Raw genomic sequence first — 22,711 nt, forward strand, 5'->3', positions numbered from 1 at the left:
CATACCTCTTAGAGCAAGAAATCTGGACGAAGCCATAAAATGGGAGGACAAAGGCTTAAAAATAGGGACAATTTTTAAATATTGCTCTTACAAACTTAGAAAGTTGATAAAATGAAAGGGTTTGCATTATCATGAATTTTCTGATGGGTACAAAGTCTGAAACTCAATTTTTTTTCATTATGCTCTGAATTCAGTCCTCAGTAACTAACCAGTGATTTGTCAGAAAACCAAAATTTTAAGAACAGACAAAAATACATGGCAAAACCTGGACATTCTATGAAAATCTGGACAGTTGAGAGCTATGGCAAGGAAGCAAATGGGGGATTAGAATAAGCTTTGAATTGAGTTTGAAGGGAAAATAGTGGAGGAGGTTAACAACTTCAAGCATCTAGGAGGGGTGGTTGAGGACAAGCGAAGTCTAAATGAGGAGGTCAAAGTTAGAATCAGAGGGGCTGCGGCCAACTGGCATAAAGTGCATTAGGGGTAGTGTATGGCAAAAGAATGCTGGAAGGTATACAAAACAGTGGTGTGACAAACACTACTGTTTGGTACAGAAACCTGGGCAGTAAAAGGCAGAACAGCTGAGGGAGCTAAAGGTGATGTAGATGAACTGCCCGAAGCTGGTAGTGGGATGAACAATGTGGGAGAGATGAAGAAATGAGGCTATCAGAGCAGAAGTCAAAGTAGCTGCAATTGCAGAAAAGATCAAAGAGAACAGATTACAGTTGTTCAGGCAAATGTGCATAAAAGCAGAAGACAACCTGGTAAAGAATATTTAGGACAAATAAGAAGAAGGCAAGAGGAAACAAGGGTGTCCATGAAAGAGGGGGCTGGATTCTGTGACAGAAGACGTGAGACAGTCAGGCATGAGTGTTGAAGAAGGCAGGAGCGTGGCACTGAATCCAGAGAGAGATGGTGGCACGTGACACAACACCCTAACCCCATGAAGAAAAAGGGAGGCTGATGATGATATTTGATTAATACACTCAACAATGTAGCAATAATTAATGGGTTGGGGATGTTTGAGGATAAAAAGGACCGACTCTGCTGAGCTGATAAAGTTAAAAAGTCATTAGTGTGTCTTTGTAGGACTTGGGTACAATTTTATAAAGCTAATTGGAACACTTTACTGAGGCCATTGGTACCACAAACATACATGCAATGAGTTCACAGATGATAAAAGTGGCCATAATTACAGATGGATTATAATGCCAGCAGTCTGAGTGGCAATTTATGGTTGAAATGTTCTCAGTTGGGTACTTACGTAACTATTGGTTAATAAATTTTGTTTCAGTGCTTACTGAAAAAAATTAAAAACTAAAACTTTAAAATGCATATTGCTGTATTAAAAGAATCGAGAAGGTGAATCAAAGGACATATGCACCTGCAGAACAATCCATTCAGATATCCTGACATGCACCTGCAGAACAATCCATTCAGATATCCTGACATGCACCTGCAGAACAATCCATTCAGATATCCTGACATGCACCTGCAGAACAATCCATTCAGATATCCTGACATGCACCTGCAGAACAATCCATTCAGATATCCTGACATGCACCTGCAGAACAATCCATTCAGATATCCTGACATGCACCTGCAGAACAATCCATTCAGATATCCTGACATGCACCTGCAGAACAATCCATTCAGATATCCTGACATGCACCTGCAGAACAATCCATTCAGATATCCTGACATGCACCTGCAGAACAATCCATTCAGATATCCTGACATGCACCTGCAGAACAATGCATTCAGATATCCTGACATGCACCTGCAGAACAATGCATTCAGATATCCTGACATGCACCTGCAGAACAATGCATTCAGATATCCTGACATGCACCTGCAGAACAATGCATTCAGATATCCTGACATGCACCTGCAGAACAATGCATTCAGGTATCCTGACGTGCACCTGCAGAACAATGCATTCAGGTATCCTGACGTGCACCTGCAGAACAATGCATTCAGGTATCCTGACGTGCACCTGCAGAACAATGCATTCAGGTATCCTGACGTGCACCTGCAGAACAATGCATTCAGATATCCTGACGTGCACCTGCAGAACAATGCATTCAGATATCCTGACATGCACCTGCAGAACAATGCATTCAGATATCCTGACATGCACCTGCAGAACAATCCATTCAGGTATCCTGACATGCACCTGCAGAACAATGCATTCAGGTATCCTGACATGCACCTGCAGAACAATGCATTCAGGTATCCTGACATGCACCTGCAGAACAATGCATTCAGATATCCTGACATGCACCTGCAGAACAATGCATTCAGATATCCTGACATGCACCTGCAGAACAATGCATTCAGGTATCCTGACATACACCTGCAGAACAATGCATTCAGATATCCTGACATGCACCTGCAGAACAATGCATTCAGATATCCTGACATGCACCTGCAGAACAATGCATTCAGATATCCTGACATGCACCTGCAGAACAATGCATTCAGATATCCTGACATGCACCTGCAGAACAATGCATTCAGATATCCTGACATGCACCTGCAGAACAATGCATTCAGATATCCTGACATGCACCTGCAGAACAATGCATTCAGATATCCTGACATGCACCTGCAGAACAATGCATTCAGATATCCTGACATGCACCTGCAGAACAATCCGTTCAGATATCCTGACATGCACCTGCAGAACAATGCATTCAGATATCCTGACATGCACCTGCAGAACAATCCGTTCAGATATCCTGACATGCACCTGCAGAACAATCCGTTCAGATATCCTGACATGCACCTGCAGAACAATCCGTTCAGATATCCTGACATGCACCTGCAGAACAATCCATTCAGATATCTTGACATGCACCTGCAGAACAATCCGTTCAGATATCCTGACATGCACCTGCAGAACAATGCATTCAGATATCCTGACATGCACCTGCAGAACAATGCATTCAGATATCCTGACATGCACCTGCAGAACAATCCATTCAGATATCCTGACATGCACCTGCAGAACAATCCATTCAGATATCCTGACATGCACCTGCAGAACAATCCATTCAGATATCCTGACATGCACCTGCAGAACAATGCATTCAGATATCCTGACATGCACCTGCAGAACAATGCATTCAGATATCCTGACATGCACCTGCAGAACAATGCACTCAGATATCCTGACATGCACCTGCAGAACAATGCATTCAGATATCCTGACATGCACCTGCAGAACAATGCATTCAGATATCCTGACATGCACCTGCAGAACAATCCATTCAGATATCCTGATATGCACCTGCAGAACAATGCATTCAGATATTCTGACATGCACCTGCAGAACAATCCATTCAGATATCCTGACATGCACCTGCAGAACAATCCATTCAGATATCCTGACATGCACCTGCAGAACAATGCATTCAGATATCCTGACATGTACCTGCAGAACAATCCATTCAGATATCCTGACATGCACCTGCAGAACAATGCATTCAGATATCCTGACATGCACCTGCAGAACAATCCATTCAGATATCCTGACATGCACCTGCAGAACAATGCATTCAGGTATCCTAACATGCACCTGCAGAACAATGCATTCAGGTATCCTGATTTCCTTCAGTCTCTGCATTAAAATTACATTGAAAAGATCTCAAACAACCATGAAGTACATTAAATACTTCCTAGTGTGTCCCCGGAAAAGAGACTAACCCAATCAACAATGGAAAAAAAAAATCTCACTGCCTTAATTCCCTGCACCCTCTCTCAAGGAAACAAGAAAGTATGTTGTTGTTGTTGTCTAATTCCTGCCAGTAAACTTTTAAACCATTGTACTATTGCTTTAGGTGTTCAAAAGCATGCTCCGAGCCAGGACAGCCAGCAGCCTATACCCCCTCTCTTATCTACCATATTACCTATTCACCTCCCATCCTTCGTAGTAACCCCATTTACTTGCAGTCACCCCTTCACCAGTTCTAAACCAGCTAGCTCCCTCTCAAACTTAACTGCAATAGTAGACCTGTCCACTAGGTAGCACCCTTATCCCAGCCTCTACCCCCCGCTTACCCTCTGCTTTTCTTGTTTCATTACCTTAACATTTCTGAAGTCCCAGACCTGCTCTTAATTCTCTCTCTTCACCCTTTACTACAACTGTCTACAACTACCTATTCTATCATAGACTCCTTACTTATCTCTGCTCTTACCCACTCCTGACTTACCTAACTTACCTTCAGTAGCCAGCATTGCTGATTGTTTCTTCTCTACCTGCTTCACTACCTGTCTCTACCTGCTCCGTTTGCCCTGCAGGCTCACTCTGCCCCCCTACCTTATCCACAATTTCCACCCACCCCCAGGAGTCCTACTCTTATACTACTTAACCACACCCCTTCCTCTTCCCATCACTTCCAAGGAACCTTACCATTGGCCCTTAAACTCCTATTCCATCCTTCTATAACCACTCCCTATCTCTCCAACCACACCCTCCACCTCTCCCTATCCACACCTACTTTACTCCCATTCCTACAAAAAGACACCGAACAACTAATCTGTCCAAATGTATAAACTACCCACCCAGGCACACTTACAGCTATTACATCTACTAATATCTCTACCACCTTTAACTTTAGCCTACATACTTACCACCTATAAACACCCATTATGTCCACACCTTCATTACCCCAATAAGCTAACTACCCTCTCCTTTCCTACCTAGGCTCTCTAACCATGTAAACATATCATCTACACCCAGCTATCTACTGGCAAAATATCATAGAATACTTCACATTAGATATAACACTCTCAATCCCAGAAAATCTCTACACCTATACAGCAGATTCCCAAATACAACCTTTCTAATACAACTTCTCTCATTAAAAGATGGAAACATTCACCCAAACCCAGGCCCAACAACAGCTCCTACCATACAACTCCATAACCTCGATCAATCCAACATTCATTCCCTTACTCAACCACCAAACTCACTCTTTATAGCTCACCTCAACATACATAGCATTAATAACAAAGTCTCACAACTCCATGCTCTCTTGGACGTCTACTCCTTTGACATTCTTTGTTTAACAGAAACCTGGTTAAAACCTGTAACTAAAGACAATGAAATCATCCCACCCAGATATAATATACTGAGACTTGACCATGCAGCCCAGAAGGGCGAGGGGATAGCTATCCTATTTAAATCAGGGTTACAGGTTACAACATATGACTTTAAACCACCTCAAGATTCTAATGCAGAAATTCTTATTTCCAAACTTCAACTCAACACTTTCAAATCCATCTATATTATCTGTATCTATCTACCTCCTGGTAATAACAACGCCACCATAGAATATATCCTCTGCTGGCTATCTCACAACTCACCCCAAGAAACCATAATCCTAGGTGATTTTAACATTGATTGGAATTTCTGTAACAACATCCACCCTACCACCCACATTAACCTATTTGTCTTTTCTCAAACCATTACCTCCCCTACCAGGATAAACAAGCCTAATAAGAAAGAAAGTACCTTGGCCTGGATTCTCATAAATAACCATCCCCAGATATATGAATCTGGAACCCTCCCTGATGATGTAAGTGACCACTCGTTTACCTACATCATCAGGCATAAGACCAATGCTTTCATTCCAACTACTTTCAGGAATATTAAGTCCAAGAAGAACTTTAACCCTGATCTCATTCAAAGCAAACTAAGAGCATGCAATTGGTCTCAGTTAAAATACCTCCCATTGGAGGAAGCTGTTAAATACTTTAACTCTAAATTCCTAGCCATTCTAATCCACCACGCACCAACCCACTCTATTAGAATTAGAACTGAATCCACCCCATGGCTTTCAAAAGAAAGCCAACAGAAAATCCACCTCAGAAATAATTACTGGGCCAAATGGCAAATTACTAAATACCCTGTAGACCAACAAAACTTCAGACAGCTGAGAAATTACACTAAGAAACTACTACGTACAATTCCAGGAAACTAGCCATAATAATCCACAACAATTCTGGGCAAGTATTGACCAACTACTACACCCAGGTCAGTCCATTACACCAAACCCACAAGGCACAGACCAGGAGAATCCCAAGCAAACTGCCAGTGCCTTCAATACCTTTTTCACTGATGCCATTCAAACACTTGCCAGTCAGCTATCACCTAATAACTTAACTATACCTACCTCTAACACAACCCCACCCCCTCCATTTCTCTTCCAACCAGTCCCAACAACATATATTCTTACCCTTATCCAAAAACTGTAACCCATGCACCCCTTCAGCAGACCCACTACCTGCTGAATATCTACAAAAGGCAGCTAAATCAATCGCCTATCCCATTTATATCCTGAAACCATCCTCTCCCTCAGCAGACCCACTACCTGCTGAATATCTACAGAAATCAGCCAAATCCATCGCCTGTCCCATCTCCATTCTGATTAATAGACCCATCACTGAAGGACACATCCCTAGCATCTGGAAACCTCCCATATTATCCCCCTTCATAAAGGCAGAAACTCTACTGAATTCTCCAACTACCGTCCCATAGCCCTTCTTTCTCCTTTGGCAAAGATTATGGAAAAATGCATCCATAGGCAATTGCTAGACCACCTAATCCAAAAGAACTTACTTTCCAGTTGTCAACATGGTTTCAGACCTTCCCACAGCACTACCGCTGCCCTCCTTTCCTTTACTGACTGTATTAACAAAAACCGTAACTACAATATGCTTTCCTCTGCACTGTTTATCAATCTGTCTAAGGCATTTGATATGGTTAATCACCAAATACTTATAAATATCCTCAATTCCCAACACTAGATACACTCACTATAAAATGGTTCCAGTCCTACTTAGATAACAGACAACAGGCGGTGCTTTGGCACAACATTCTATCTACCCACCTGCCTGTTAACCTTGGTGTCCCTCAAGGGTCCATATTAGGACCCCTCCTTTTCTCCATATTTATCAATGACCTTCATCTAGCAATCCCCCAAGCTACATGCATACAATACGCAGATGATTCCACACTGATCTGCTCAGCCACATCCACTTCCAGACTTCACTTCCTTACCCAAAAGGTATTTAATACAGTAGAACAATGGTTAACACAGCGTTGCCTCCTCTTGAACCCCCAAAAAAACTAAACTCCTCCTTTTTAATCCTACTCATAAGTCCTCCCCAGTAGATTTCTCAGTTACATCCACTAATGGTACTCATATCACCAGACCGAACTACCAAACTACTTGGTATCACCATGGACAACAACCTTAACTTTGACATCCATATCAACAATACTATAAAAACTGTTAACAAAAACTAGGTTCTCTCTACAGGATCAAACCCTTCCTTTCACCAACAGCCAGAACATCTATTGCTCACACTCATCTGATCTCTACACTCCTCTATGCCTCACCCATATATACTAATCTATCTAAAAATAACCTCGCCAAAATGGAAATCTCCTACAATAACATTGCCAGATTTGCTATAGGCAACCTACTTAGAACCCACCATTGCTATAATCTAAAGTAGCTAGGATGGCTTGAACTACAGAATCTGCTTAAGTTCCACCAACTAACCATTGCCCATAAGACTCTCTACCGACCTTCCAATACTCCTATACTATCTACCCTCATCATCCCCTATAATAATCTGAAGTCCTTACATTCATCATCTAAACTTCTAGTAAACACCTCTAAATCTAATAACAGGGCCAGGGACTCTCCCTTCTCTAATACTGTTGGAACATCCTGGAACCTTCTCCCCAGTGACCTTTCCTCACTTTCCTCTATATCACTCTTCAAAAACAGACTGAAACTTTTCCTGAGAACATGCTGGTTAATCCCCTGTACTAAACCTGACTAATCAGCTAGCTCTTCTAACTTGGTTCTACTTCTCATTAACAAGTTCTACTTTCCTTATTAACTACAATACCATTTCCCTCTACATAACATTATTTACATCCTCTGTGGATACTTATTGTGACAACTCCTTATTAATATAATTAATTATACAATAAGCTGCCTTTTTTGTTATATTATGTATTCTACCTGCATTTTGTATTGTACCTGCATTTTGACCTGTGAAGTATTCTGCCCTCTTCGATAATTCTGTGTTAACCTGTAATGTTCATTGTAAATATAAATGCTTTTGTTATTTGTTTTTTTTTTTATCCATGGAGCTTATCTCCCTGGGTTATATTATATATTCTACCTGCATTTTGCACTGTGAAGTATTCTGCCCTCTTTGATAATTCTGCGTTAATCTGTAATGTTCATTGTAAATATAAATGTTTTTGTTATTTGTTTTTTTTTCCACAGAGCTTATCTTCACGGACCTCTACTGAAAATGAACATGTATCCAGTTACACTAGCCCGGTCAACAAATGTAAAACAAAATAAATAAATTTATGCACAGTCCTAAAAATACATGCAGGGACCAATGTGCCCTAAAGAACACTTAATCCACCACTCATTTCTACCTTCCTCACAAAACAAGTCTCCAATCATTCACACACTTTTCCAAGCCACTGCTCCAAACTGTCGTGAACCTTCCTCCCACTTCCTCCAACACGCTGTCCCAAACTGTTTTGAACCTTCCCCCACTCCCCCAAGCAGTGCGCCAAACTGTCTTGAATTTTCCCCCACTCCCCTCAACCCACTTCTCCAAATTGTCTTGAACCTTCCTCCCACTCCCCCAAGCCACTGCTCCAAAATGTCTTGAACCTTCCCCCACTCCCCTCAACCCACTGTCTTGAACCTTCCCCCCACTTCCCCAACCCGCTGCTCCAAACTGTTTTGAACCTACCCCCCACTCCCCCAAGCCACTGCTCCAAACTGTCTTGAACCTTCCCCCCACTCCCCTCAAGCAGTACTCCAAATTGTCTTGAACCTTCCCCCCACTCCCCCAAGCCAGTGCTCCAAATTGTCTAGGATCTTCCCCCCACTCCCTCTAAACTGTCTTGAACCTTCCCCCCAGTCCCTAGGTTCCAAAACTATGTACAAATACATCCCCAAAGCGAAGTGATCTAGCCAGTAGGGAACAAAAGATGATTACATCCCAACTTATTATTTCAGTTTCTTCCTCTTTTAAAATGCACCTTACTGTCATTTCTTCAGCAAACTACAGGTAGGCTGCAACATGAAAGCAGCCCCAAACTTCAAGGCACATGGCTTCCATCCCAAATTCAGTAGTTCCCTCATGCGTAATACCTTATAACAACTAATAGAGATGGTACCGCAGTATAACATGGAACTTTTTGCAGTGTACTCTGGTTGGCTGTACATCAGAGAACTGTGGGAAGGTACAATGCCAGATCGAAAGATATGCCTAATGTCTACACTACACAAAGTTTATTCTGCATCTCGCACAAACACATCATTCAGAACAGTTTCAGTCATACCCATCTCTGCTCATCTTTCTCCTCAGGGGCCTAGAATCAGGCTAAAGATTGTGCAACAGATATCCGGCAATACAGAAAATCAGAAACATCCTGCCAAATAGTGTCCCTACACAGCCATACACACACTAAACACTGTCAATGTAGTAGAAATTAAGTCAGTAATACACATAATCTAAAATCTGAAAAGCCAAGTACAATCACATTAGCATTTGTATACAGCTACAAAAGGAAGTATGGGGCGAGAGAACAAGTCATAACAAAAGGACAACTGAAGAAAGGAGGGCAACTCCTGTCCTACTCCACGTGTGGTACTAGTGCTCCACTGGTGAAAAACATGAAAAGTGGTCACACCACAGGGAAGAACAACACTGACGAATCCACCACTGACGTATATAAAACTAGAGAAATGGCCTCAGAGTGGTGATGCAATAACCTGCTACAGTAAAGGAAAGAACATTGTACTGGGGGAGAGACAAGTACCTCTCTCAGTAGTGCTGTAGCTTCTTGCTACAGTACAGGACACACGGACTCGCCAAAACGTCCTTATCTTCCCTCTAGAGCCGTGCCAACTAGCCACAAAATACCAAATGGTAGTGACAACACCCTGAACCTCCGTATCTGCCTTCCCCCTAAAGGCACATAACAGCAAGCCCCCTTCCCATGCTCCAACCATAACCTAAACAGTGGCACACCCTCCCTGCTCAAAAGGAACCCCAGCTGCATCGCCCTCATATCATTATTAAATGTATTTTTACTTTGGGATGCAAAGGCAGAAAGACACCACAATGCAATCAGGAGGGAAAGAAAAGAACCTCCCACATTACTGCTGAATTAGTGTTGAAGGAATTATTTTCAGTAAGTAAAGGTACAGAAGCACCCTACCCACCCATCAATGGCATTATTCCAGCTGGAATAGCAAGCGGTCAGGTTCAGCATCCCTACCCTAACCCCAAACTAGGGATTAAACAATAAGGGACAATAACAAACAAGATCATAGTCACAAACATATGCCTAGGGTTCATATCCCTCCCCTTGTCACAATCCAAGCCAAGGAACTTGGCACAGAACCACTTAAAAACTCATCACCTTGCTGGCACCACAACTGCAAATCATGCTCATTAGCTCAGAAATGTCAGGCCTTCAGATTTTGTACATTTCACCTAACATTGGTCACACCTCTCCATTGTCCAGATTTTCAGAGGATGTCCAGATTTTTGCCTCATATTTTTGGTCTGTTCCTAATAAAATTTGTTTTTTTTTGGCAAATAATTAAGGACTGAAACTGGTAAGTAATCACATATATGTGAGTTAAAGACTTCCTATCCTTCAGAAAATGCATGTAAATGCAACGCCTATTCTAGCAATTTTCTACATTTATCAGAGCAATATTTAAAATGTGTCCCCAATTTTCGGTCCATTGACATGGTTATTATAACAATCTGTTACATACAGTGAACTCTCAGTTAACCGGCACCCATGGGGGTTGGTAGATGCCAGGTAACTGTAGTTTCTGGTTGCTTGAGAGTTACTATTAAAATAGGCCTGACTAATACTGTACTCTACACTGTTTGTTTGGTATGACTTGTTCTCACTTTGGTTAGAGAGGGAATTTAGTCCTGTCTTTATTTTTAAAACTCAAAAACTCTAAAAACATAAGGTAAGTTTCGGGGGGGGGGGGGGGCAGAAATTGCAACACCTAAAAACTGTACTGTATTTCTTGGATTTTTTTTTTTTTTTTTTGCCGGTTGCTTGAGAGTGCCGGTTGCTTGAGTTCCAGTTAACTAAGAGTTTACTGTAGTTCTGGATCTCAGTGTTTGTAATAGACCATAAATCAGATTCTAACTGCATACTAAGGGCAAAGTTTACAAGAGTTCTGAGTAAGGAACCAGTAATCCTCAGTGCCACAGGGATATATGTGTTCTGAGTAAGGAACTAGTAATCCTCAGTGCTACAGGGATACAAGAGTTCTGAGTAAGGAACCAGTAATCCTCAGTGACACACGGATATATAGGAGCCCCGTGTATGGAACCAGTAGTCCTCAGTGGCACAGGGTTATAGAAGTTCTGAGTAAGGAACCGGTAATCCTCAGTGCCACAGGAACATAGGAGTTCTGAGTAAGGAACCAGTAATTCTCAGTGGCACACGGATATAGGAGCCCTGTATATGGAACCAGTAATTCTCAGTGGCACAGGGATATATAAGAGTTCTGAGTAAGGAACCAGTAATCCACAATGCCACAGGGTCATAGGAGTTGTGAGTAAGGAACCAGTAATCCTCAGTGGCACAGGGATATATATATAAGAGTTCTGAGTAAGGAACCAGTAATCCACAATGCCACAGGGTCATAGGAGTTGTGAGTAAGGAACCAGTAATCCTCAGTGGCATAGAGTTCTGAGTAAGGAACCAGAAATCCTCACAGGTACACCACGGCTTGTTCTACAGATGCTGCCTTTCAGTATCATCTTAAGTGTTGACAACATCAGGCTATAGTTCTGATAGACTCATCTTACTTCAAGGATGGAGCTCTACTGCCTCTGTACAGAACGTCTTTTGCCCTTACCTATGGTACTGTGCCCAGTTTTGTGGTGTTCCAGTAATAAGAATGACTACAGAATAGCGTTTTAGCATGTAACACAGGAGTCGCATTTCCATATGCCAGCAATGCACAATGCAGTACTGTGCAGTAAAAGCATGTACTGGGAATGTAATTTGCACCATAGCATGTTATTCTCATATAAGGGTACTACAGTTGTACCTCTGTAACAAGAAGTGGTACCTACAGGTGTACGTGTAACAGCGATATTTCAGGCAACGTCCTTTTTTTTATTTATTTACAATTAGTTAACCAGACAGGTGGACTGGTCTGAAGACCCATTTCAGCCATGACACAGACCACTGTCATCAACAAATATTACAAGTGAAAATATGAATTTTCATAACACAGCAGAAAGAATATTAATAGCATAAAAAATGTAGATGACAATTAATACAACTACAGTATGCAGACCAGCATGACAGTGACTTTTTAAGGTGGTGCAGGGAAGAAATACATGATTCTACTATGATTAACATGCATGGTGACAGATACAGACTCCATTCTGGTTTTCCTCTGTGAAATGGAGTTTCCCATCGTTTTGTCACATTATAAAGCATTATTCCTTGTTTTGGGAAGTACAACACAGAAGGCTATTAAACCCTTATACTGAAATACAGGTGAGGCTGGCAATACTTTAACTACACAGGACTCCTGGGTCTCCCATGAAAAGAAGCACATGTGTGTCTCTCTGGCTTACATGGTTTAAAATAGATTTAAGAAAAACAGAAAAAAACAAATCATCATTGTTTTTTCCTGTGGTCACTTAAGAGCACAAGAAATATTCTATCCTGAAATGTTTATCAGGAATTTTACAGTTCTAATCTTCTGTGGGTAAGAAAGGACTCCCAGCAGTGTGCTCACAGAAACTTGCAGAAATGTTAGACATGACTTAAAGGCAACCTTTATTTAAAATAAAATACTGAAAAAAAAACTTTCTTCTAAGGGAAAATAAAGTTATAAGGATGTTGTAAATCAGTGTATGAGCTCAGTATAATGTTCCTAATATGTTAAAATATGCACTGTAACATGCTCATAAATCAACATGTATTATTTCACTTTAATAGAATTAAAAGCATAACCAAATTATAAGGTCTGTCAGGTAGTTTTACCACAGAGGTAACGCAGTAGCAATGTTTATAACATGATCCAGTTATAAGTAAAATGACAGGAGGACCGATTTGCTATTTTTATCTGGGTTTAGACCAGCATGACTGGATTAATGCACAATCACATGATATGCTAACATGCATTAAACATTTATAAACACCACACAGCCCATATTTTTTCAAAATGGAGCAACTAAGAACCACATATAATAAACATTGTCACCCAAACCTGCTGTACAAATATCCAAAAGTATTTCTACATTTACTGGGTCTCACTATTTCACAGACCTTGGAGTTTAAAATATTAATTTTAATTTAACAGCACAATCAATGAAGTATAAATAACTTAAATGAGAATCATAATTATTTTGTGCACATGCATAAAGCAAATTTCTTATATTTTCAGCAAAAAATAGAAATAACTTAAAACATGGACTGACAGCAAGGAAGTGTAAATGTTTATCCTGTTTAAAAAAACAAATTAGTTACAGGTCTTCAGCATGGAGACAAAGTTTCCTGCTTTTAATCAAATTTATTTTCTAAAGCAAAGCAAAAAGAAAAAAATACACTGCAGAAACACAAGCTCCACCTTTTCCAAAACTGGTCCCTAAAACCATACAAAGAAAAATATGTGCAGCGTATAGTAAATGATACTTACTTCCAGCTTCATGCCTCTATTAAAGAACTAAGAATCCACAAAATACACTCTTCACACCCACAAGTAGATACTGTTGCCAGTAATCCAATCCTCCTACACAGCACAACAGTTTCAACAAAGCAAATACAAAACCTCTAACCCAGCATTCACTTCCTGTCCATCACTAAACTCTGTCTTAAGCAATATTATGTAAATATACTCATTAATATGCATATTATAGGATGGGCTTGTGAGTGGGGCAGGAGGGAGGGGCGCAATGAAAAAAGACACCGAGTTGCATGTTCAGCACTTGTCTGTTATGCTCTAGACATAATGCTTTTAGTTTGGTCCTCATTTAGCCTTGTTTCTCCCAGATTTACTGATGCTCCTCAGGAACTCAGACCTGTTTATGGGTTTATAAGACTTTGTTTTACTATATAAAAAATTCTTGTGTGAAGATAAGAAAAATGCTTTTCTTTCTGATCCTTTTCTTTGATTTTTAAAGGCCAGTGATATGACTTTTAATGCTTAAAGGTTGAGACATATGAGCGCTGTTATGCATATGACATCCATTATTGCCCTCCAAGTGCTTTTAAGGATTATTGGTGTAATTGTGTGTGTGTGTGTGTGTATGTGTGTGTGTGTGTGTGTGTGTGTGTGTGTGTGTGTGTGTGTGTGTGTGTGTGTGTGTGTGTGACACACATACAGATATATACATGAGTGTATACATATGTATGTCCATAAATATAGACATACCTATATATATATATATATATATATATATATATATATATATATATGGTTTGCTATCATTATGTCGACGTGCATTTGCATGGCTATGAAGTATTCGAACATCAGATGTTCGAATACTTCATATTACGGCAGGTGACATGAGCGAAGGTTTGCATTGCGAATGAACTGTGCATTCGCAATTCTAACTTTCGGTCATAGGAGGGGATCGCGGTACAGTGTGGTTAGGGAAATGCATCCCTTTCCTCACTGTAGTGCGATCTCGGAGTTGGAATATTAAGTTGGGGGGGTGTGGGTGCAGGGGGGCGCAGCCCCCCTGCATAACTGTGTGTTCGGTTAGGTAGGTAGGTGATTATGGGAAGGGTGGGCATGCTGTGTATCGCCGTAAATGTCGCAAGCGACATTTTCGACAATACACCCTTGTTTTCGAGTTTACTATTATTCGAAAATGTTCATTTTCGATGCATAAATTCGAAAATAAAGACATTATTTATTTTTACTTTCGAATTTATGATATTAAACCTATATATATATATATATATATATATATATATATATATATATACAGAGAGAGAGATGGAACATCAACATCTGTGCAGTGACAGAGACCTGTTTCAAGGCTCCAGAGAGCACCCCTGCATTACCAGGCTATAATTCATACCACATCTTTCTGCCACCTAACCTGGATCGAAACACTAAAGGTGGAGGCGTGTCCTTATTCATTAAAGATATCCACACCTCCAGGCTAGTTGCTCAACATAATGCATCTGAGATTATCATAGGTTCATGGGTTCATAGGTAGGTACTAGGCTATTGGCCCTAGGGCTTATACAAGCCTAGACAAAAAGGTACCCTGGCTTTCGCCACCCAAGAAAATTATTTTCCTGTGCCCCTATCAAGCAGAGCCACAGAAGTGATCCCCGGGGTGAATTTCCTTTTTCTAATCCAATCATCAAGATTTTTCTTGAAGAGTGCTAATGAGGAGCTCTATTTGACATACATAGGTAGTCGGTTCCAGAGTATGGAAAGTCTCTGGGACAGGAATCTATCCCTCCAGCATGTTCTGTTTATTGTGGTGACAAGGGTTAGGTCGCTAGAGTGTGTAGCTTGGAGGGATTGGGATTTCTTTAAGTGGAGCATGTCCAACAGCTCTGGGTTTGACATAGCTTTGTATGTTAGGCAGAGATCGCCTCTGAGTAGGCGATATGCGACGGAGTAAAGCTGGAGTTTTTTGAGACGGTTTGCGTAGGGCATCTGTTTGAGGCCAGTAATACTCTTTGTGAGGTATTTCTGTGGCCTTTCCAGTTGTTATAGATGTCTTGTGAGGTACATACCAAAAGGGGCATTGTACTCTATAATAGGTCTAATGAATGATGAGTAGAGGGGAACAATGACCACTTTTATTCTTGATGAGAAACCTTTTGTGATGAGGTGTGCCATGTAGAAGGATTTCCTGACCACTGTGGCGATGTGATTATCAAAGGGGAGACTATTGTCAACCTGTGTCCCAAGGTCTCTTATTACACTTTCAGTGTTAAGCAGACTACCACCTATGTGGTAGTTCATGGGTACAGAGTTTTTACCAAAGGGGATGACAATGCACTTTTCGGCATTGAGCTTGAGGCCATGGCTTTGACACCAGGCATCTGTCTCATTGAGGGCCTTTTGTAGGATGTCCACATTGTTAGGAATTTTGATTATGGCTCCTAGTTTGCAGTCATCTGTGAACTTAGTTAGCCAAAGACCTTCTCTGCTAGCCTGTACTTCAGAGAAGTAGATATCAAACAGGAGAGGACCCAGGACTGAACCCTGTGGTACTCCACTTGTCACTGGTCTGAAGTCTGATTTGGAGTCTGCTACTTTCACAGTGTGGGTTCTGTCAGTAATCCAGTTGGCAACCCATCTTGTGACATAGGGATTTATGCCTAGTTAGTTTAGTGAGTTTATCTATAATTCCAGAGTGAGGGATGGTGTCGAATGCCTTGGCGAGATCTAGATAGTTCTGTGTGAACCACCTTACCCTTATCTATGGTTTTGGTGACTGCTTCAAAGAAGTCTATCAGGTTTAGGAGACATGCTCTGCCTTTTACAAACCGTAACTGTGTAGGGTCTAGAGTTTGGAGATCTCCAATGTCTTTGTTTATGAGTTCCATGATGATACGTTCCATGGCCTTGCAGTCCAGGCTCATCAGGCTATCCAAGTGCAACTAACTAAGGGCAAGACCGCAATCCAAATTGTAACTTGCTACAGATCCCCCACTATGCCCCAGGATTCCCACTCCTCATTTCTTGATACACTGGAAAATATTAGGGTACAACCCAACACCCTAATAATGGCTTATTTCAACTATCTCCACCATTAACTGGGAAAACTACTCATGTACCAACTCTTTTGCTCAACGTTTTCTGGAATTCATAAATTCAAGTGCCTTGGATCAACTTATCCTCTCCCCCACCAGGGGCAGCAATATCCTAGACCTGGTCATTATCAACATGGATGACTGGTGTTCCACACTAGAGGTCAATTCCTCATTGGTCAGATCCGACCACAAGCTAATCACCCTAGACATCCACATCCTGCTCCCACCCCCCATTAGGGAAACCACCGTAAAAAATTTTCTCCAAAGCCAACTTCACGCTTCTTAAGACAGAAGTGGAAAACTTCACAACACCCATGCAAATGGACAATAGAGGTACGACTGTTGAATCCTGCACAAATGCACTTTATAAGCACTTACATGGGTGCATGGATCGTGCTATCCCTAACAGAACCAAGATGCTATCCTCCAAAAAAAGGAAGCCAATCTGGTGGTCCCTTGCCATAAATAAACTCTACAACAGAAGAAAGAAACTGTTGCAAAAAAAGTACAATCCCATGATTGAAGGAACTCCCTGGTCAGCCTCAGTAAGAAGCTGAGATCCCTCATAAAATCCTCCAAAGCTAGTTACGAAAATAAAATCACCACTGATTCTAAAGACAACCACAAAGCATTCTATAGCTATGTCAAGAATCTCAATGGCAACACTCAGATCTGCTCTGAGTTACAGCACAATGGCACTAAATATACAGAACCAACTGATATTGCCAACATCTTGGCAGATAGGTTCAGTGCTAACTTTACCCCATGTCACCCCCTAAAGGGCCCATATCTATACCAGAAGAATGCAAAGTTCCTCTAATCATGGCTGAACAGGTAAAAACACACTCTCCAAGGCCAAGAACACAGCATCCATGGGACCTGACAACATCCTAGGCTGCGTTCTACATGAATTGCAGAATGAACTAGCACCCCACCTAAGTACCATGTTCAATCATAGCCTCACCTCAGACTTTGGACCCACTGAATGGCACACAGTGACGGTTATCCCACTCCACAAAGGGGGAGCCACCACAGACCCCAGGAACTATCGCCCCATTAGCCTAATGAGCCTGGTCTGCAAGGCCATGGAACATATCATCATGGATCTTATACACAAAGACATTGGTAATCTCCAAACTCTGGACCCCACCCAGTTCGGGTTTGTAAAAGGCAGATCATGTCTCCTAAACTTGATGGACTTCTTTGAAGCAGTCACCAAAGCTATAGATGAGGGTAAGGTGGTTCACACAGCCTATCTAGATCTTTCCAAGGCTTTTGACACCATCCCCCACTCTGGAATTATAGATAAACTCACTAAACTAGGTATAAATCCCTATGTCACAAGATGGGTTGCCAACTGGCTCACTGACGGAACCCACACTGTGAAAGTTACAGACTCCAAATCTGACTTCAGACCAGTGACAAGTGGAGTACCACAAGGTTCAGTCCTGGGTCCTCTCCTGTTTGTTATCTACTTTTCTGAAGTACAGGCTAACACAGAAGGTCTTTGGCTAATGAATTTCTCAGATGACTGGAAACTAGGAGCCATAATCGAAACTCCTAATGACGTGGACGTCCTACAAATGGGCCTCACATAGACAGATGCCTGGTGTCAAAGCCATGGCCTCAAGCTCAATGCCAAAAAGTGCTTTGTCATCCCCTTTGGTAAAAACTCTGTACCCATGAGCTACCACATAGGTGGTAGTCTACTTAACACCGAAAGTGTGATAAGAGATCTTGTGACACAGGTTGACAGTAGTCTCTGCTTTGATAATCACATTGCCATAGTAGTCAGGAAATCCTTTTACATAGCACACCTCATCACAAAAGGTTTCTCATCCAGGAAAAAAGAGGTCATTGTTCCCCTCTACTCGTCACTCATTAAATCCATTGTAGAGTACAACGCCCCTTTTGGTATGTACCTCACAAGGTGGAGGCCTTATTCCAGCTGGAATAGCAAGGCCGCAGAAGTACCTCACAAAGAGGATTACTGGCCTCAAATGGATGCCCTATGCAGACCATCTCAAAAAACTCCAGCTTTACTCCATCACATGTCACCCACTCAGAGGTGATCTCTGCCTAACATACAAAGCTATGTCAAACCCAGAGCTGTTGGACATGCTCCACTTAAAGAAATCCCAATCCCTCCAAGCTACATGCTCTAGGGATCTAAACCTTGTCACCACAATAAACAGAACATGCTGGAGGGGATAGATTCCTGTCCCAGAGACTTCCCATACTCTGGAACAAACTACCTATCTATATCAAACAAAGCTCCTCATTAGCACTCTTCAAGAAAAATCTTGATGATTGGATGGGAGATAGGAAATTCACCCCGGGGATCACCTCTGTGGTTCTGCTCGACAGGGGCACAGGAAAATAATTTTCTTGGGTAGCAAAAGCCAGGGTACCTTTTTGGCTAGGCTTATATTGGTCTAGGGTCAATAACCTAGTACCTACCTATGAGACAGAGTTGTATATTTTGCAAAATAGTAGAATCACATTTGGTAAAAAAAAAGAAAAAATTAGTAGAAATCACATTTGGTAGAAGATTCATTGCAGAGAACCAGATTTAATTGCATGAACGTTGTGCTTATATTTTCAGGCTGAATTTTGAAAACTGGTTTAGTGGGTTAACAGATTTTTCTTGTTCCTGATATTTTTTTCTACCTTTGATAATGTGTTAGTATGCTTTTCGTAGTTTGTAGGTGGTTGCAGTCATTAAATAGTGCTGGTGTAAAGAACTTGGATCAGTTTTCTGTGGGAAATCTCTGCTGGTGCAATTTCTAAGTATGTGCAGGCAGTGATTCAATTCTCTTGACAAATGTTTACATTCTCTGAGTTGGTATAACCATGGTGTTTTTATATATAAGCTTGGGGGGGGGGGGGTTGCCGCTGCAAAAAACACATACATTATTTTTCTCCATTTTATGTTTTAGGGTTCTGTTCATTTTCTTTAGTGTGTTTATATATATATATATATATATATATATATATATACATTTCGTCGACAGTTCATTTCGTCGACAGAAAGATGTGCCCCCTTCCCCAAGGTTGTGCAACCCTGGAGTTGATATATATAGTTAGGGGGGGTGTGGGGGGTGTGGGGGGCGAAGCCCCCCACCTAACATTGGGGAAGGGGGCACATCTTTCTGTCGACGAAATGAACTGTCGACAAAATGAGTGTTAGTGAAATGAATTGTCGACGAATAGATAGGGACCCATATATATATATATATATATATATATATATATATATATATATATATATATATGTATATGGTTCTAGGTTATAAGATCGACAGCCCAGATCACCGACAGTAATGTCAGTGGTACAGAAATGTCGAAATACCATTACACCGACAATACATGATTGAAAGAGCAGAGAATGTTGTGGTACGGGAAATGTGAAATTACAGAAGCCTACTAGTATGTGTAAGATAACGGAGGAGCAATGGTTAAATATGGTACCGTAATTAACGTGAATTGCACTGCGGTGCTATAAATGAAGGAGTTTCGTATTCTGCGTTGTGTACTGCACCGAAGAAACCATGGCGGAAGTTGTTGAAAATAGTACGGAAGTAATGTTGGATGATGTTACCGGTCCAGGTGTCGTTGGAACGATGTATCAGACGGTACAGTCCCAGAAGCGCCAAGATATGTTGGTCATCGACAGTTACCTTTACCACTTAGAGCGTGTCAGGAATGCTAAAAGGTACTGGGCTTGCAAGTTCAAGTGTACGAAGGAGTGCCGTGGAAGAGCTGTAACCACCTTTCTACCCGATGGTGACAAGCTGGAGAAAACAGTAGCACATACGCACCCTGCTGAACCTGGAGAGCTGCAAAGATATATCCTATGTAGTGAATTGAAGAGAAGAGCAGGTTGTAGCAGAGATAACCCTTCACTGTTAGTCGACAATATGTTATCGGCGTGTCCGTTATCGTCAGTGCAATGTCTACCACAGCGGAGAGCTCTAATACAGCAGGTGAAGCGCGTTAGGCAAATGAAGTGTGGGGAATTGGATAGACTAAAATTGACACTAGATACCATTGATTTCACACAGTTCAAGTTAAAATCCGGTGTATTCCTAAACAAATCTATGTCAGATAGTGTGTCAGATACCAATGTCATAGTGTTTAGCACGTTAGATAATTTAAAAGACCTGAGCAAAGCTACCATTTGGATTATGGATGGTACCTTCTTTACTAAAGGGGTGACGATTCGTCAACTGTATAGTGTGCATGGTATTGTACAGTATGGTACACACAGGGAGAGTGTCCCTCTAGTGTATGCCCTCATGTCAAAAAAGTCTTTAAAAGCGTATAATTACCTATGGCATGGTTTGTTATATTTACTGGCAACACATAATCTGGAAATGCAGGTCAAGTTTGTAATGTGTGACTATGAAATAGCGGCTTTGAAGAGTATCAGGATGAATATCCCTGACGTGAGTTCCAAAGGTTGTCTGTTCCATTTTAGTCAGAATGTCTGGAGGAAGGTGCAAAGCCTAGGTCTAGCACGATTATACAATACGTCGCAGGAGTTTCAACTGGCGGTAAAGTCCTTGGTGGCATTGGCGTTCGTTCCCGAAGAGAAGGTTAAGGAGACGTTTGATGCACTGAAAGTAGATTTCCCAGTAGAAGGTAAGGACGTTTTGACGTACTTCTCGGACTGGTATGTCTATGGTAAACGGCGTAAGTTCAATACGATGTTTGCATCGTCTATACGGTTCCCTCCGTTATTTCCTGTTCGGTTTTGGAATGTCTACCAGCTTAATGCATTGTGTCTGCCAAGAACACAAAATACGGTGGAAGGTTGGCATCGAAGATTAAAGTGCTTGTTGGGTAACAAAGGGAAGGATCTTAGATGCTTGTTGAATACGTTATGTCGTGAGCAAGATCGAGTGGATGAACTACGCATACGGATGTCTACTGGATATGTACCTGCACCTAAAGGTAGACGACAGTTGCTGAGGCAACGACGTTTGGATAACCTTATCGGGAATATGGAGCAATATTGCTGTGTAGACTTTGTGCGATCGGTTGCACGGCTCTTGAAAACTTAAAGTTGTTGCTGTATCCTTATGCTTACTTGTATTATTTAGTATTTATTTAGTTGTAACATTTTGCGAAAATGCAGGGGTATTATGTTGTAGTACTCTGTTATGGTACTCTTTATAACAGTGATGTGTCTTAGTTGCTATATTAAAGCACATGTGTAATAGGTGCACTATGGAGGCTTGTTTTGCGTTGTGTTGTTGTAGTTTGTTGCGCGTGAAGCACATGTGTAATAGGTGCACTATGGAGGCTTGTTTTGCGTTGTGTTGCTGTAGTTTGTTGCGCATGTCGATGATGTAGTTGTCGGTGTTTCGGTTTTCGATGTTGCCAGCTGTCGATGTTTTCTGTTGTCGGCGTTGTTGTGTCGGTATTTCCGTTGTCGGTGATTTGCGCTGTCGATCTTATAACCTAGAACCATATATATATATATATATATATATATATATATATATATATATATATGGTTCTACCTGACTTTGTCGACATACCACATAATCGACAATCACTTAACCGACACGAGAACACTGACAATCCACATCACCGACAGCTTAAATAACCGACTATGAAAACGCCGACATTCAAGTGCTAATAGCGCCTCTCGCTCCTACCATGTTCCAGGTAATGTAAATAGTTGTCTGTCATCAGCATGAATCATACAGTAGACACACAGGAAAATAACGCTATGCTGATGACAGACAACTATTTACATTACCTGGAACATGGTAGGAGCGAGAGGCGCTGTTAGCACTTGAATGTCGGCGTTTTCATAGTCGGTTATTTAAGCTGTCAGTGATGTGGATTGTCAGT

General features: G+C 41.4%; 1 protein-coding gene and 1 long non-coding RNA gene across 2 annotated transcripts in view; both read right to left on the bottom strand.

Moving 5' to 3' along the window:
- LOC122815122 overlaps positions 1–13,883 on the bottom strand; it is a 37,983-nt gene extending 24,100 nt beyond the window's left edge. The window contains exon 1 of the long non-coding RNA XR_006366928.1: positions 13,758–13,883. This is a non-coding gene — a long non-coding RNA (uncharacterized LOC122815122). The remainder of the gene's footprint in view (positions 1–13,757) is intronic.
- LOC122815970 (zinc finger protein 808-like) overlaps positions 1–22,711 on the bottom strand; it is a 336,165-nt gene that overhangs the window by 215,947 nt on the left and 97,507 nt on the right. The gene's annotated exons all lie outside the window — the stretch shown is intronic.

The sequence above is a fragment of the Protopterus annectens genome, chromosome 11.part0 (assembly GCF_019279795.1).
Source record: "Protopterus annectens isolate FY-2018-M chromosome 11.part0, PAN1.0, whole genome shotgun sequence".
In the NCBI taxonomy this organism is placed as follows: Eukaryota; Metazoa; Chordata; order Ceratodontiformes; family Protopteridae; genus Protopterus; species Protopterus annectens.